This window comes from Moschus berezovskii, chromosome 19 (genome assembly GCF_049115385.1).
Source record: "Moschus berezovskii isolate FMDL1 chromosome 19, NW_MosBer_1.0, whole genome shotgun sequence".
NCBI classification, from domain to species: domain Eukaryota; kingdom Metazoa; phylum Chordata; class Mammalia; order Artiodactyla; family Moschidae; genus Moschus; species Moschus berezovskii.
Window position 1 is genome coordinate 36,555,500 of NC_142478.1, and position 15,250 is coordinate 36,570,749.

General features: G+C 36.0%; 1 protein-coding gene across 3 annotated transcripts in view; it reads left to right on the top strand.

Annotated features, from left to right (window-relative positions):
• Nucleotides 1–4,594, top strand: part of ANKRD50 (ankyrin repeat domain 50) — a 38,711-nt gene extending 34,117 nt beyond the window's left edge. For 2 of the 3 annotated variants that reach the window (XM_055404668.2, XM_055404669.2), the window contains exon 5: nucleotides 1,513–4,594. The gene's annotated coding sequence lies outside the window, so the exon portion shown is untranslated. The remainder of the gene's footprint in view (nucleotides 1–1,512) is intronic. The other variant, XM_055404670.2, reaches the window with a different exon arrangement.
• The last annotated feature ends 10,656 nt before the right edge of the window (nucleotides 4,595–15,250 follow it).

The following is a 15,250-nucleotide window of genomic DNA, read 5'->3' on the forward strand; positions in this document are numbered from 1 at the left end:
TGCTCCTTCACCTCATCCTTATCTGTGTCCTTTTCTCAGCAAGACCCTCCCTCGTTACTCTTTGGAATTTGAATTCTCCCACTTCCACCACTTCCTTTCCCCCTTTTCTGCTTCACATGAGCCATGGTACTTATTTCTTAACATGACTTATATACTTTATTATGTTTATTATTTGTCCCCTCTCATCTGAAATGTCAGCCTTGTGAGGGTAGGGATTTTTAATCTCTTGTTTACCACTGTATTCCATGTACTTGGAATACTGCTTGGACCCATAGCAGTTTCTCAGTAAAAATGTTTTGTATGAGTGAATGAATGAATATGCTATTTATGGATCTCAGATTAAAGATTCCTTCCTATACAATCATTCTTCCCCCCTTAAAAGTTCTTTTATGGTAACAGAGGTGAGGCTATTTCCCTTTTGGGTTTGAATAAAGTAGTGTATGTAATGCTTAGTAGGTAGGTAGTGAATGTTAATTTCCTTCCTTTTTTCACCCTGAAAGAAATAAAAAATTTAATCATAAAAGGTAATTTTTATTATGACAGATCTCTTAAGAATCTTTCAAGTGAAATGTACACATATCAAAAGTAGATATTTAGGGTATTCAGGGACCAATATTTAGGTGTAAGAATTGTTTTAAACCTCAAAGTTATATTTATTAAATAAAAACTTTTTTCTCCTTTCTACTACAGTGGATGCTATTCTAATTATAGAGGGGAGGTTAATGGGAAAATTGAATTATAATTTTATATTATGGATACTTTTTTCAGAAATACATTTCTCATATTCGAGATAAATTTAATATTTCATCAGGCATTTTTGTAAATTATACACAAGTGTGTTTGTACATGTGTATATACATGTGTATAATTATACACATGTATGTTTGTAGTTTGTACATGTGCTAAATTATACACAAGTGTGTTTATTCATGTGTATAATTATACACAAGTATTTCTTATACATTCTAATAATAAACACCCTTCAGTGTGAATCTGGAGGACTAGTGAAATCTCATTCAAATGTAAGTAGTATAAAAGTAATTAATTCATTCTCCAGTGTGATTTATTTTTAAAATATTTATTTCTGATGGTACAACCCTCTAACTCTCATGATATCTTTTGTAGATATTAAGTGTGGGTATATATTTTACAATAAAATATATGAATTAAGGTGAACACTTGTGGAATATTTAAGTAATTTATACATAGTGAATCTCTAATAGGTCTACTTTTGTGCTTTACATTGTAAATATCTATCTATATATATATATATATATTCTTATGTGAAAGTGAAAGTCGCTCAGCTGTGTCTGACTCTGCGACTCCATGGACTATAGAGTCCATGGAATTCTCCAGGCCAGAATACTGGAGTGGGTAGACTTTCCCTTCTCCAGGGGATATTCCCAACCTAGGGATTGAACCCTTTCTTATGTAGAGTTTTAAAACTATATGTAGTTATATTTATTAAGTATAACAGATATTAAATTTTTTTTTTTTAACTTTTGTAATTAGTTTCCTATTCTGTGAAACAGAAGACATTGTGATTGGAGTGATTCTTCAGCTACTGGATGAAAACATAAAATGCCTGTTGATTTGCTGAAAAAAAAAAGAAGAATGTGATACCTGCAGTACAGTTACCTTAAATACTGTCATGTGCCTAAGTAGTAAGGCTGCCTTCTCAATGTAACCCTCTGTGCTTAAAAATTTCATTTTGTGTGCTTTGTATTCACTACCCAAGAGTAAGCACTTTTTTTTTTTAATGCAGATATATACTGCAGTTCCCTGATAAAAGATGAAAAATATTTTGAGTATTTTAAGTTAATATTTGATAAGTGTGCATGTGCCATGATCAAATATATATGAAAAGGCAGTGTTCCTTGTATTTATTTTTTCTTTCTGTGGCAAACGAAACTTAAGCATACTGTTTCAGTCACATTTACCTTGTTGTAGTGTATGGTTTGTTTCCTGTATCCTTAAAAATGTCACTCAATAAAAGAAATCATGCAACTCTTTTATGTTCACTACACCTTCAGCATCGGTTAAATGTGTTTCCATTTAATGCTACATCAAGGTGAAAAAATAGTTTCGTGAAAGAATTTTTAAAAGTCTAGTATTTTAGGGAGCTGCTCTAAGTAGTATAAATTTGGATTTCTCAGTGGAATCCTCCTAATCTTCAGCTAAAGGTGTGAAAAAAAAAAGAAAACCCACACACAGACTATAGGCAGAACAAAGTTCTGTCTCATTCACTGGGACGCAGTTTCACCTTCCTCTCACTTGTCATTCCACATCCAAGAAGACAGACGGTCATTCCTGAGGCGTGAAAATTCTCAGGGACGGAGCCAGGCCTCAGTGGCATGTGTGTAGAGGGAGATGCACCTGTCTATCTGAGGGTAGATTTTTGATCCCTGAACGATTCACTGACTACCCTTCTTTCTTCCAACCAGTTATGTAAAACATCTACCACTGTAAATTGTGATGCCAGCTTCTCTCTCAGTCGTTTCTGTTTTGTAAATCACTGCATGTCCAAAATAGCCCCCCACTCAGAATCAGTTGGATCAATTTCAATGATTAGTTGGATGAGTATTCTTGATGAATATGTGTTTTCCTTCACAGATGACACTACTAACCTATCGGCCATAGCACAGGTGTATTTTTTTATTGCTATTTGCTAAATAGTAGTAATGGATTTGCACTTTTCTGTCCACATACTCTTTCCTGTTTTACTCTTTGGACAATCACTTCTAGAATGATAGATGCCAGGGTTAGGGGTGAAGTCTGTAACCAAGGAAAACAAAGTCAACTGTTCAGATGAGTATGTGACCCACTACCTTGACCTCTTGGATGGACACTTTAACGAGTTGAGCTAGCTTGGTGGGTTGTATGCATGTCTGGAGAGGGTCAAATTTATTGTTTAGAAACCAAGGTTTCAGGTCTGATCTTTGCAAAAGCCCTGGAATCTTACAAAACCCAGAAATTCTATTTCTTTCTATGTGCTGTTGATGAAGAGGAATAGGAAAGAGAATTTGGAGATTTAGCACAAAACCATTGTGACTACTGGAAAAATATCTTTAGAAAATGTCTTAGTATCTGAGGTCAGTAATGTCATCTTCATATATGAAGGATACATACATGATGCATTGTTCACAGAAACAGAAATATGTAGTTGATTGTGATAAATGTTTCACTTGATGTTCCTGTAAGGCTTTTGTTTTTGCTTCTGTTTTTTAAAGTTAGCAAAACTTGGGTGTTTATATCATCGGTAAGTCATAATCAGAATAGGAGATAAGTTCAATCAATATTAAGGTGACATGGCAATATTTATAACTCAAATGTGAATGTTTCAAGTGTTGAATTTTTGTCCCTATGGGACATTTATTAAATACACTTAATAGGACTCTTGCAAAGTAGCCTTAAAAGTGTTAATGATTCTGTTAATAACTATGAACACATCCTATTATTAGAACCAACTCCATGCATATCTCAAATACAGTACATTTACGTAATTTAGAAGAGGAAGTTCTAATTTCTTATTAGGTGTATTTTTCTTTAGAAAGAGAATCTTGAAAGCTGCCAGTTTTTCTATTAAACCTTGAATTATTGGAATTGTATTTATTTAATTTTATTGTTTTTACAAAAATGCACCTTGTGGCCAACGGGCAAAGATACGACTCGTGACACAAGGGATTTCTGTTTTCTGAAGAGCTCAGTGTTTTCATATCCATACTATATTCACTTGAAACAGTTGGTAGAGAACCTGTTGGGGAAATATGCTTTTCAGAAGTAAATATTCCTCTGAATGTTTTTATATGAACTAAGTTTTGGAATAGAACAGCAGTGGCTTTCAGTTGGGATAAGGCTAATATGGGGGTGGAAGAAGCCCTGCTTTGCTTATTGGTTTCTGTGGGGATTTATTTAATACCATGACTGAAAATAGCTTCTACTCCACTGAGAGTAAAAATAGTCCCATAAATAGAAAACTCCTAAATAACTATTTTTTAAATAAAAAAACATTAAATTTTGTAAATCACCTGCTGCCACAATACAGCCGTGAGGCCATGTGCTTTTAAACGGTATTATACCCTTCCATTTGTGTTCCTTTCCTAAAAGTCATGAGTTGATAGCAGAGGAAGTGACTAAGAAAAAAAAAATACAGTAATGAAAAATAAAATCTCCATGTGTGTAGGAAAGGTTTGGGAAGGAAAATGGACCAGAACTCAGTGTGTGCTGCAGAATACAGCCAGTTATGTTGTGTCCCTCACCCCCATGCTTACCAGAATCCTCACCAAAAAGTTCACTGCTCAAAAAACAGGAGTAAGTACTTTTTCCAATATTGTTTGCCTATGCAAATACTTGTTTTACTTTAACGTCCTCCATTTACACTTTGCCGCAAATGTAGTAGCAGACAAATGCTTTTTCTTTTCGAATTTTTCCCTTGGTTTGGGGGTATGTAAATAGCCTAAAAATGTACATTGAATTTCACATTGTAAAAGTTTTATTTTATTCCTTGTATTATATTAAGCGAAAATCCCTATGTAAATGAAAGTGCATAATAAATATATTTGCTTTACAGAGAATACCTTGTTTTAATTTTATCCTTGAATCCGCAGAAGGTGCATGACATGCTTACAGTAGAAACAACTGTCTATTAACTTCCTTTAAGTACTGAGGAGATGAATTTGGAAACATTTTACAAAGAAAAAAATGAGATAGAAAAACTTTCAAAGGAAGGTAGAAATTAAAAAGATCTAGCCTTAGTATCTTCCTAAAGCTTTTATAAGGATTTAATATTCTCTACCCTGCCCCCAATAACATATTGTATCTCTCACTATGTCAGGTTTCCCACCTCTGAAATCACAGTAATCCAGTAAATTGTATGCATGTATGCTCAGAACACTGTGGGCATCTTTTTTTTTTTTTTTTGAACAGAGGAAAATTTATGCGTCGAACCTGGACTGGTCACTTATGATAATATACATGCTACAATTCCATTCTCTCCAATCATTCCACCTTCACCCTCTCCCACAGAGTCCCAAAGACTGTTCTAAATGCCTATGTCTCTTTTGCAGTCTCTTATACAGGGTTCAGGTTACCATTTTTCTAAATTCCATATATATGCGTTAATATACGGTATTGATGTTCTTCTTTCTGGCTTACTTCACTCTGTATAATTGGCTCCAATTTCATCCACCTCATTAAAACTGATTCAAATGCATTCTTTTTGATGGCTGAGAAATACTCCATTGTGTATATGTACCAAAGCTTTCTTATCCATTCATCTGCAGATGGACATCTAGGTTGCTTCCATGTCCTGGCTATTATAAACAGTGCTGCAATGAACATTGGAGTACATGTGTCTCTTTCAATTCTGGTTTCCTCGGTGTGTATGCCCAGGAGTGCGATCGCTGGATCATATGGCAGTTCTATTTCCAGTTTTCTGAGGAATCTCCACACTGTTCTCCATAGTGGCTGTACTAGTTTGCATTCCCACCAACAGTGTAAGAGGGTTCCCTTCTCTCCACACCCTCTCCAGCACTTATTGCATGTAGACTTTTGGATAGCAGCCATTCTGACTGGTGTGAAATGGTATCTCATTGTGGTTTTGATTTGCATTTCTCTGATGATGAGGGATGTTGAGCATTTTTTCATGTGTTTATTAGCCATCTTTATGTCTTCTTTGGAGAAATGTCTGTTTAGTTCTTTGGCCCATTTTTTGATTGGGTCACTTAGTTTTCTGGAATTAAGCTGCAGGAGCTGCTTGTAAAATTTGGAGATTAATCCTTTATCAGTTGCTTCATTTGCTATTATTGTCTCCCATTCTGAAGGTTGTCTTCTCACCTTGCTTAGAGTTTCCTTTGCTGTGCAGAAGCTTTTGATTTTAATTAGGTCCCATTTGTTTATTTTTGCTTTTATTTCCAATATTCTGGGAGGTGGGTCTTGGAGGATCTTGCTGTGATTTATGTCGGAGAGTGTTTTGCCTACGTTCTCTAGGAGTTTTATAGTTTCTGGTCTTACATTTAGATCTTTAATCCATTTTGAGTTTATTTTGGTGTATGGTGTTAGGAAGTGTTCTAGTTTCATTCTTTTACAAGTGGCTGACCAGTTTTCCCAGCACCACTTGTTAAAGAGACTGTCTTTTCTCCATTTTATATTCTTGCCTCCTTTGTCGAAGATAAGGTGTCCATAGGAGCGTGGGTTTATCTCTGGGCTTTCTATTTTATTCCATTGATCTATATTTCTGTCTTTATGCCAGTACCATACTGTCTTGATGACTGTGGCTTTGTAATAGAGCCTGAAGTCCGGCAGGTTAATTCCCCCAGTTCCATTCTTCTTCCTCAAGATTGCTTTGGCTATTCGAGGTTTTTTGTATTTCCATACAAATTGTGAGATTATTTGTTCTAGTTCTGTGAAAAATATTGTTGGTAGCTTGATAGGGATTGCATTGAATGTATAAATTACTTTGGGTAGTATACTCATTTTTACAATATTTATTCTTCCAATCCACGAACACGGTATATTTCTCCATCTATTCATGTCCTCTTTGATTACTTTCACTAGTGTTTTATAGTTTTCTATGTACAAGTCTTTTGTTTCCTTAGGTAGATATATTCCTAAGTATTTAATTGTTTTCATTGCAACAGTGAATGGAATAGTTTCCTTAATTTCTCTATTTTCTCATTATTAGTGTATAGGAATGCAAGGGATTTCTGTGTGTTGATTTTATATCCTGCAACTTTGCTGTAATCATTGATTAGCTCTAGTTTTCTGGTAGAGTCTTTAGGGTTTTCTGTGTAGAGGATCATGTCATCAGCGAACAGTGAAAGCTTTACTTCTTCTTTTCCAATTTGTATTCCTTTTATGTCTTTTTCTGCTCTGATTGCTGTGGCCAAAACTTCCAGAACTGTGTTGAATAGTAGTGGTGAGAGTGGGCACCCTTGTCTTGTTCCTGACTTTAGGGGAAATGCTTTCAGTTTTTCACCATTGAGGATAATGTTTGCTGTGGGTTTGTCATATATAGCTTTTATTATGTTGAGGTATGTCCCTTCAATTCCCACTTTCTGGAGAGTTTTTATCAAAAATGGATGTTGAATTTTGTCGAAGGCTTTCTCTGCATCTATTGAGATAATCATATGATTTTTATTTTTCAGTTTGTTAATGTGGTGTATTACGTTGATTGATTTGCGGATATTGAAGAATCCTTGCATTCCTGGGATAAAGCCCACTTGGTCATGATGTATGATCTTCTTAATGTGTTGTTGGATTCTGATTGCTAGAATTTTGTTAAGGATTTTTGCATCTATGTTCATCAGTGATATTGGCCTATAGTTTTCTTTTTTTGTGGGGTCTTTACCAAGTTTTGGGATTAGGGTGATGGTGGCCTCATAGAATGAGTTTGGAAGTTTCCCTTCCTCAGCTATTTTCTGGAAGAGTTTGAGTAGAATAGGTGTTAGCTCTTCTCTAAATTTTTGGTAGAATTCAGCTGTGAAGCCGTCTGGACCTGGGCTTTTGTTTGCTGGGAGATTTTTTATTACAGTTTCAATTTCCATGCTTGTGATGGGTTTGTTCAGATTTTCTATTTCTTCCTGGTTCAGTTTTGGAAAGTTGTACTTTTCTAGGAATTTGTCCATTTCTTCCAGGTTATTCATTTTATTGCCATATAATTGCTGATAGTATTCTCTAATAATCCTTTGTATTTCTGTGTTGTCAGTTGTGATCTCTCCATTTTCATTTCTAATTTTATTGATTTGGTTCTTCTCCCTTTGTTTCTTGATGAGTCTGGCTAGTGGTTTGTCAATTTTATTCACCTTCTCAAAGAACCAGCTTTTGGCTTTGTTGATTTTTGCTATGGTCTCTTTTGTTTCTTTTGCATTTATCTCTGCCCTAATTTTTATGATTTCTTTCCTTCTACTGACCCTGGGGTTCTTCATTTCTTCCTTTTCTAGTTGCTTTAGATGTAGAGTTAGGTTATTTAGTTGACTTTTTTCTTGTTTCTTGAGGTATGCCTGTATTGTTATGAACTTTCCCCTTAGCACTGCTTTTACAGTGTCCCAGAGGTTTTGGGTTGTTGTGTTTTCATTTTCATTCATTTCTATGCATATTTTGATGTCTCTTTTGATTTCTTCTATGATTAGTTCATTATTCAGCAGTGTGTTGTTCAGTCTCCATATGTTGGCACTTTTAACAGTTATTCTCCTGTAATTGAGATCTAATCTTACTGCATTGTGGTCAGAAAAGATGCTTGGAATGATTTCAATTTTTTTGAATTTACCAAGGCTAGATTTATGTCCCAGGATGTGATCTATCCTGGAAAAGGTTCCGTGTGCGCTTGAGAAAAAGATGAAATTCATTGTTTTGGGGTGAAATGTCCTATAGATATCTATTAGGTCTAACTCTTCTATTATATCATTTAAAGATTGTGTTTCCTTGTTAATTTTCTGTTTAGTTGATCTATCCATAGATGTAAGTGGGGTGTTAAAATCTCCATTTGATATATTGGGGGTTTTGTTGCAAAATTTGTCATTTATTTTCAAAATAAGTTTCTATCCTTCACTCAGTTAACTTAAGTCACTTCATGACTTTCTGCTTCCTCTAGCAGAACACAGTGTGTGTGTATATATACTCCAAATAGTTTGTAAAGTCAGCAAGGCATGTTCTGATAGGTAATTCTGCAGTAATTACAGGATTCTATTGTAATTTGGCCACCTCATGCGACGAGTTGACTCACTGGAAAAGAGTCTGATGCTGGGAGGGATTGAGGGTGGGAGGAGACGGGGACGACAGAGAATGAGATGGCTGGATGGCATCACCGACTCGATGGACATGAGTTTGAGTCAACTCCGGGAGTTGGTGATGAACAGGGAGGCCTGGCATGTTGTGATTCATGGGGTCGCAAAGAGTCGGACACAACTGAGTGACTGAACTGAACTGAACTGATTGTAATTATCTTACATTCTTTATAAAGTTGTTAGAATAGTAAAAGTCTTACTCTAAAAATAATTTTTAACAGAGATGGTGCTGTACATAGAATAATGTTAAACTATCTGACTAAATAAACGTACATGGAATTTTCTAGCTGGTGGTCCAAGGTAATACGCTGGGAACTTGGCAATGACTAATGTTTTCACTCCTTTGCCTAACAGTTGGAGAGAATCCAACTAATAGTAGTGAGATACACAAGAAAGGCATAGATTCCTGAATTTCTGGGAAAATTTTATTCATCATGCAAATATTACCACTAACTCATCTTTAAGATAAGATCTCTGCATTGTTCTACTGCAGAAACAAACAGGACGTTGTAAAGCAGTTACCTTCCAATTAAATAAGCATAACGTGCACACAAAAAGATAGGGTCTCTGCCTATCTTGCTAATACAGTAAAGCATCCTAAAATATGTCCCAAAAGGACTGATGCTACATTTTTAATGAGTGTCTATTACTATTTTGTTTGTAAACTTAGGTTGAACTATAACATATACAGGAAAATGCATAGATTCTAAGTAACTGTCCTATACATTTTTATAAAAACTGAACAGATCTGTTGAACCATCACGCTGATCAAGAAGTTGACCACTTCCTGAACATAACCTCCAACAAAGATAACCACTATTCTTCGCCATATATTGGTGTTGATTGCTTGTTTAAATTTCATAGAAATAGAATCAAACAATCTCTTTTTTTGTGCTATTTTCTTCCCCTTAATATTATGCTTCTAAAACTTAAACACACTGTATATATAACAGTGGTTTGCCCCTTTTCAATGGTATGTATTACTGTCTTTTCAAATTTATATAGCATTGCATTGTGTGAATTTACTATACTTTCAAAAATCCATTTTATTACTAATAGGCATTAGTATTGTTTTGGCTTTGGGCTCTTAGAAATTCTGCAGGCAGTAACATTTTTGTGGCTACTTTTGATGTCCATCTGTAAGCATTGTTTTCATGATGAGTGAAATTACTGGGTCTTCTGTGTATGATTAGCTGTAATAGATAATGTCACACAATTTTCCTAAGTGGTTGTGTCCATTTTTATGCACTCCAACCATATACAATAGTCTCATTGCTCTTCATCTTTGTCAACCTTGGTATTGTTTAGTTGTTTTCTTTTTTGCTCATTGTGTTTGGTTTGTATACTAGTATTGCATTTGAGGTTTGAATTTGCATTCCTCAGATGATTAAAGAAAGTAGACACTTTTACATATGAGTTTCATTTATTTGTATATGTTGTCTTATGAAGTGGTCATTCAGTCACTCAGTTGTGTCCGACTCTGCAACTCCATGGACTGCAGCATGCCAGACTTCCCTGTCCCTCACTATCTCCTGGAGTTTGTTCAAACTCATCCTTGAGTCAATAATGCTATCCAACCATCTCACCCTCTGTCGCCACCTTCTCTTCCTGCCCTCAATCTTTCCCAGCATTAGGATCTTTTCCAGTGAGTCAACTCTTCACATCAGGTGGCCAAAGTATTGGAGCTTCAGCTTCAGCATCAGTCCTTCCAATGAATATTCAGGACTGATGTCCTTTAGGATTGACTGCTTTGATCTTGCTGTCCACGGATCTGCTGTCCAAAAGTTTTTTCCAGCACCACAGTTTGAAAGCATCAGTTCTTCAGTGCTCAGCCTTCTTTATGGTCCAACTGTCACATCGATACATGACTACTGGAAAAACCATAGCTTTGACTAGACAGACTTTTTTGATGGCAAACTGATGCCTCTGCTTTTTAATACACTGTCTAGGTTTGTCATAGCTTTTCTTCCAAGGAGCAAGTGTCTTTTAATTTCACAGCTACAGTCATCATCTGCAGTGACTTTGGAGCCCAAAAATATAATGTCTTTGTTTCCATTTTACCCCCATCTATTTACCATGAATTGATGAGACTGGATGCCATGGTCTTAGTTTTTGAATGTTGAGTTTTAAGCCAGCTTTTTCACTATGCTCTTTCACCTTCATCCAGAAGCTCTTTAGTTCCTTTTTGTGTTCTGCCTAAGGGTGGTGTCATCTGAATATCTGAGGTTATTAGTATTTCTTCTGGCAATTTTGATTCCAGTTTGTGCTTCATCCAGCCCGGCATTTAGCATGATGTACTCTGCTTATAAGTTAAATAAGCAGGGTGATAATTACAAACGAGGTACTCCTTTCCCAATTTTGAACCAATCTGTTGTTCGACGTACCATTCTAAATGTGGCTTCTTGACCTGCATACAGGTTTCTCATGAAGAACTTTGCTGTTTTTCCTCCTTGGTTTTCTTGGTTCCTAGAAATTTTTGTATTTTGGATGTAAATTCTTTTTATAATATACACAATGCAAATATCTCATCCGATTCTGTGCTTTGCCCTTTCATTCAAAATGGCGCAATTTAATAGAGGTTCTTATTTAATATTTTTTAGAAGTTAAGCTTTTTGTGTCCTGTTGTATAAATATTTGCCTGGTTCAAAGTCATAATGATAGTCTCCTATGTTTTCTTCTAATCGGTTTTTGTTTTACCTTGATAAAATAGCAAATTAATCCAGCATCATCTATTTCTCTCCCTATATCATCATAAATCATATATTCTTATATGGCTGGATCTTTCTGTTCATCCTCAAGCCAATATCAGACACACTTACTATGACTTTATAAGTGTTAATATACAGTAGTGTGAATCTTCACACTCATTTCTTCAAGACTGCCTTGACTCTTCTTAGTGTTTTGCATTTCCATAGAACTTTTTAAATTGGCTTCTCAATTGTCATTTTAAAAAGAAACTTGCTGAGATTTTGACAGATTGTATTGAATCTGCAGATCAATTTGGAGTTGGATGAATTGATTTGTTTATACATTTAGTCTTCCAATAATGAACCTGTATATCTTTCATTTGTTTTGATCTTTATTTGCAGTAATGTCTCTCAGTTTTCTGTGCAGACGTATGTGCATCTATTATTCTTAGGTAATTTGTTGCTTCTTGATCCTGTCACGAATGATATTTTTATTTTATTTTCTATTTGTTGCTATATATAGAAATAGTTTATTTCAGTATATTGATCATGTATTCATAAGTCTTGCTGAAATTTTTTTATGTGGGGTGTAACTTACATACAATAAAATTCATCCTTTAAGGATAGTTTGATGAGTTTTGACATACATATACAATATCAATGCCACCACAATTGAGATATAGCATATATCCATCATCTCAAAAAGTTCCTTTTTACATGCCCTTTGGAAATAAATTTTCTCCGTTCACCCAAAAACCTCTGACAACCACTGATCTGATTTCTTAAGTTTTGCCTTTTTAGAAATATAAATAAAATCACACAGGTGCAATTGTGCCTGGCTTATTTCACTTAGCATAATGGTTTGCACTTCATTCATGTTGTAGTATGTAGCCTGGCTCTTTATGTTGAGTTCAGTTCAGTTCAGTCGCTCAGTCGTGTCCGACTCTCCGCGACCCCATGAATCACAGCACGCCAGGCCTCCCTGTCCATCACCAACTCCCGGAGTACACTCAAACTCATGTCCACAGAGTCGGTGATGCCATCCAGCCATCTCATTCTCCGTCGTCCCCTTTTTCTCCCACCCCCAACCCTTCCCAGCATCAGAGTCTTTTCCAGTGAGTCAACTCGTCGCATGAGGTGGCCAAAGTATTGGAGTTTCAGCTTTAGCATCAGTCCCTCCAATGAACATCCAGGACTGATCTCCTTTAGAATGGACTGGTTGGATCTCCTTGCAGTATAAGGGACTCTCAAGAGTCTTCTCCAACACCACAGTTCAAAAGCATCGATTCTTCAGCGATCAGCTTTCTTCACAGTCCAATTCTCACATCCATACATGACCACGGGAAAAACCATTGCCTTGACTAGACGGACCTTGGTTGGCACAGTAATGTCTCTGCTTTTTAATATACTATCAAGGTTGGTCATAACTTTCCTTCCAAGGAGCAAGCGTCTTTTAATTTCATGGCTGCAATCAGCATCCGCAGTGATTTTGGAGCCCAAAAAATAAAGTCTGACACTGTTTCCACTGTTTTCCCATCTATTTCCCATGAAGTGATGGGACCAGATACCATGATCTTCATTTTCTGAATGTTGAGCTTCAAGCCAACCTTTTCACTCTCCTCTTTCACTTTCATCAAGAGGCTTTTGAGTTCCTCTTCACTTTCTGCCATAAGGGTAGTGTCATCTGCATATCTGAGGTTATTGATATTTCTCCCAGCAATCTTGATTCCAGCTTGTGCTTCTTGAGTAGCAAGGCTTTTAATGCTGAGCAGTATTTATTCCACTGTAAGGCTATACCACAATTTTTTTTTCTTCATTCACTAGTTGACAGACTTTTGAGTTGTTTCCACCTGTTAGCTGTTATGAATAATGCTCTTATGAGTATCTGCATTTAAATATTTGTGTCAACATATGATTTAATTGGTCTTGGGTAAATATCTAGGAGTGGTATTGCTGAGTTGCAAGGTAAGTATACTTTGCATTTATAATAAACTAATAAAATCTTTACAAGTTGGCTGTGCCATTTTACATTCTCATCAGCAATGGATGAGATTTTTAGTTTCTCCACATTTTCACCCACACTTGGAATTGTCAATCCTTCTGACTACAGTTTTTATTGAGATGATTGTAGAGTCATATGCAATTGTAAAAAAATAATAGATGTCCTATGTATCCGTTCTCTAATTTCCTCCCACCGTAGAATCTTGAGAAACTGTAGACTAATATCTCAGGCAAGATATTATCATTGATAGTGATATCCACTAATCATTCTAATTTCTCCCATTTTACTTGTACTCACTTGATTTCCCCAGGTTTTCATGTTCCCATGTGTATACCCTTAAGCCCAGGCATGTGAACATTTAGTTCTATTCAATTTTATCAGTCATAATAGGTTCCTGGTGGCTCAGATAGTAAAGAGTCTGCCTGCAATGGAGGAGACCCAGGATAGTTTCCTGTGTCTGGAAGATCCTCTGGAGACGGGAATGGCTACTCACTCCAGTATTCTTGCCTGGAGAATCCCATGGACAGAGGAGCCTGGCATGTTATAGTCCATGGAGTTTCAAAGAGTCGGACACGACTGAGCGACTAACACTAATTTTCATAGGTTCTTGTATCCTGTATAACAGTCAAAATACAAAACAGTTCCATGCCTCCCTTGTGCGACCTGCTTTCTTCCAAGCCTCTCCATTCTTAATTCCTGGCAACCACTAATCTAAGCTCCATTTTCGTAATTTTATTACTTTTAAATGGTTATATAAATGGTTATATAAATATAATGTTTAGGGATTGGCTTTTTTTCACTCAGCAGAATTCCCTTGAGGTTTATTTAAGTTGTGTATGTCAGTAGATTTTCTTTTTACTACTGAATAATATTTCATGGTATCTATAGCTCACAATTTGGCATGTGGGCTGTTTCTTCTAGTTTTGAGTTGTTATAAATAAAGCTGCTATTAATATTTGTGTATAGATTCTTTGTAAAGATAGAGTATCATTTCTCTGGAATAAATGCCCAGACTGCCATTGTTAGGTCACATGGTAATTGCATGTTTGATATTATAAGAAACAGCCAGACTTCCAGAGTAACTAGTGGTGGTGGTTTAGTCACTAAGTCATGTTCGATTCTTGTGACCTCGTGAACTATAACGCATCAGGCTCCTCTGTCCATGGGATTTTCCAGGCAAGAATACTGGAGTGGGTTGCCATTTCCTTCTTCAGGGGATCTTCCTGACCCAGGGATCAAACCCTAGTCTCCTGCATTGCAGGCAGATTCTTTACCAATGGAGGTACCAGGGAAGCCCCCAAAGTAACTATATCATTTTACACTTTCATCAGCAGTGTGAGTGCTTCTGTTCCTCACACCCTTGCCAGCCTTTGATTCTGTCACTCTTTTTCAACCATTCTGATAAGTATATAGGAGTAGCTCATGTTTTAATTTGAATTTCCCTAATAACATCTCTTCATGTGTCTGTTTGCCGTCTGTGTATTCTGTTAAGTGAAATGTTTGTGCTGATTACCTATTTTCCAATTGGATTTGGGTTGTTTTTTTTTTCTTTTTTTTAATGTAGCTTTTTGAGCTTTTCATTTGTTCTAGACACTAGTCCTTTGTCAGGTACATGGTTAGCAAATATTTTCTGTCTGCAGCTTGCATGCATTTTCTTCATATGCTCTCTTGCAGAGCAAAAGTTGTAAATTTTGATGCATTTCAGTTTATCAATTTATAAAAAAATTATAGATTTTGCTTTTTCCATCAAATCTAAGAACCCTTTTCTTATTCTGAGA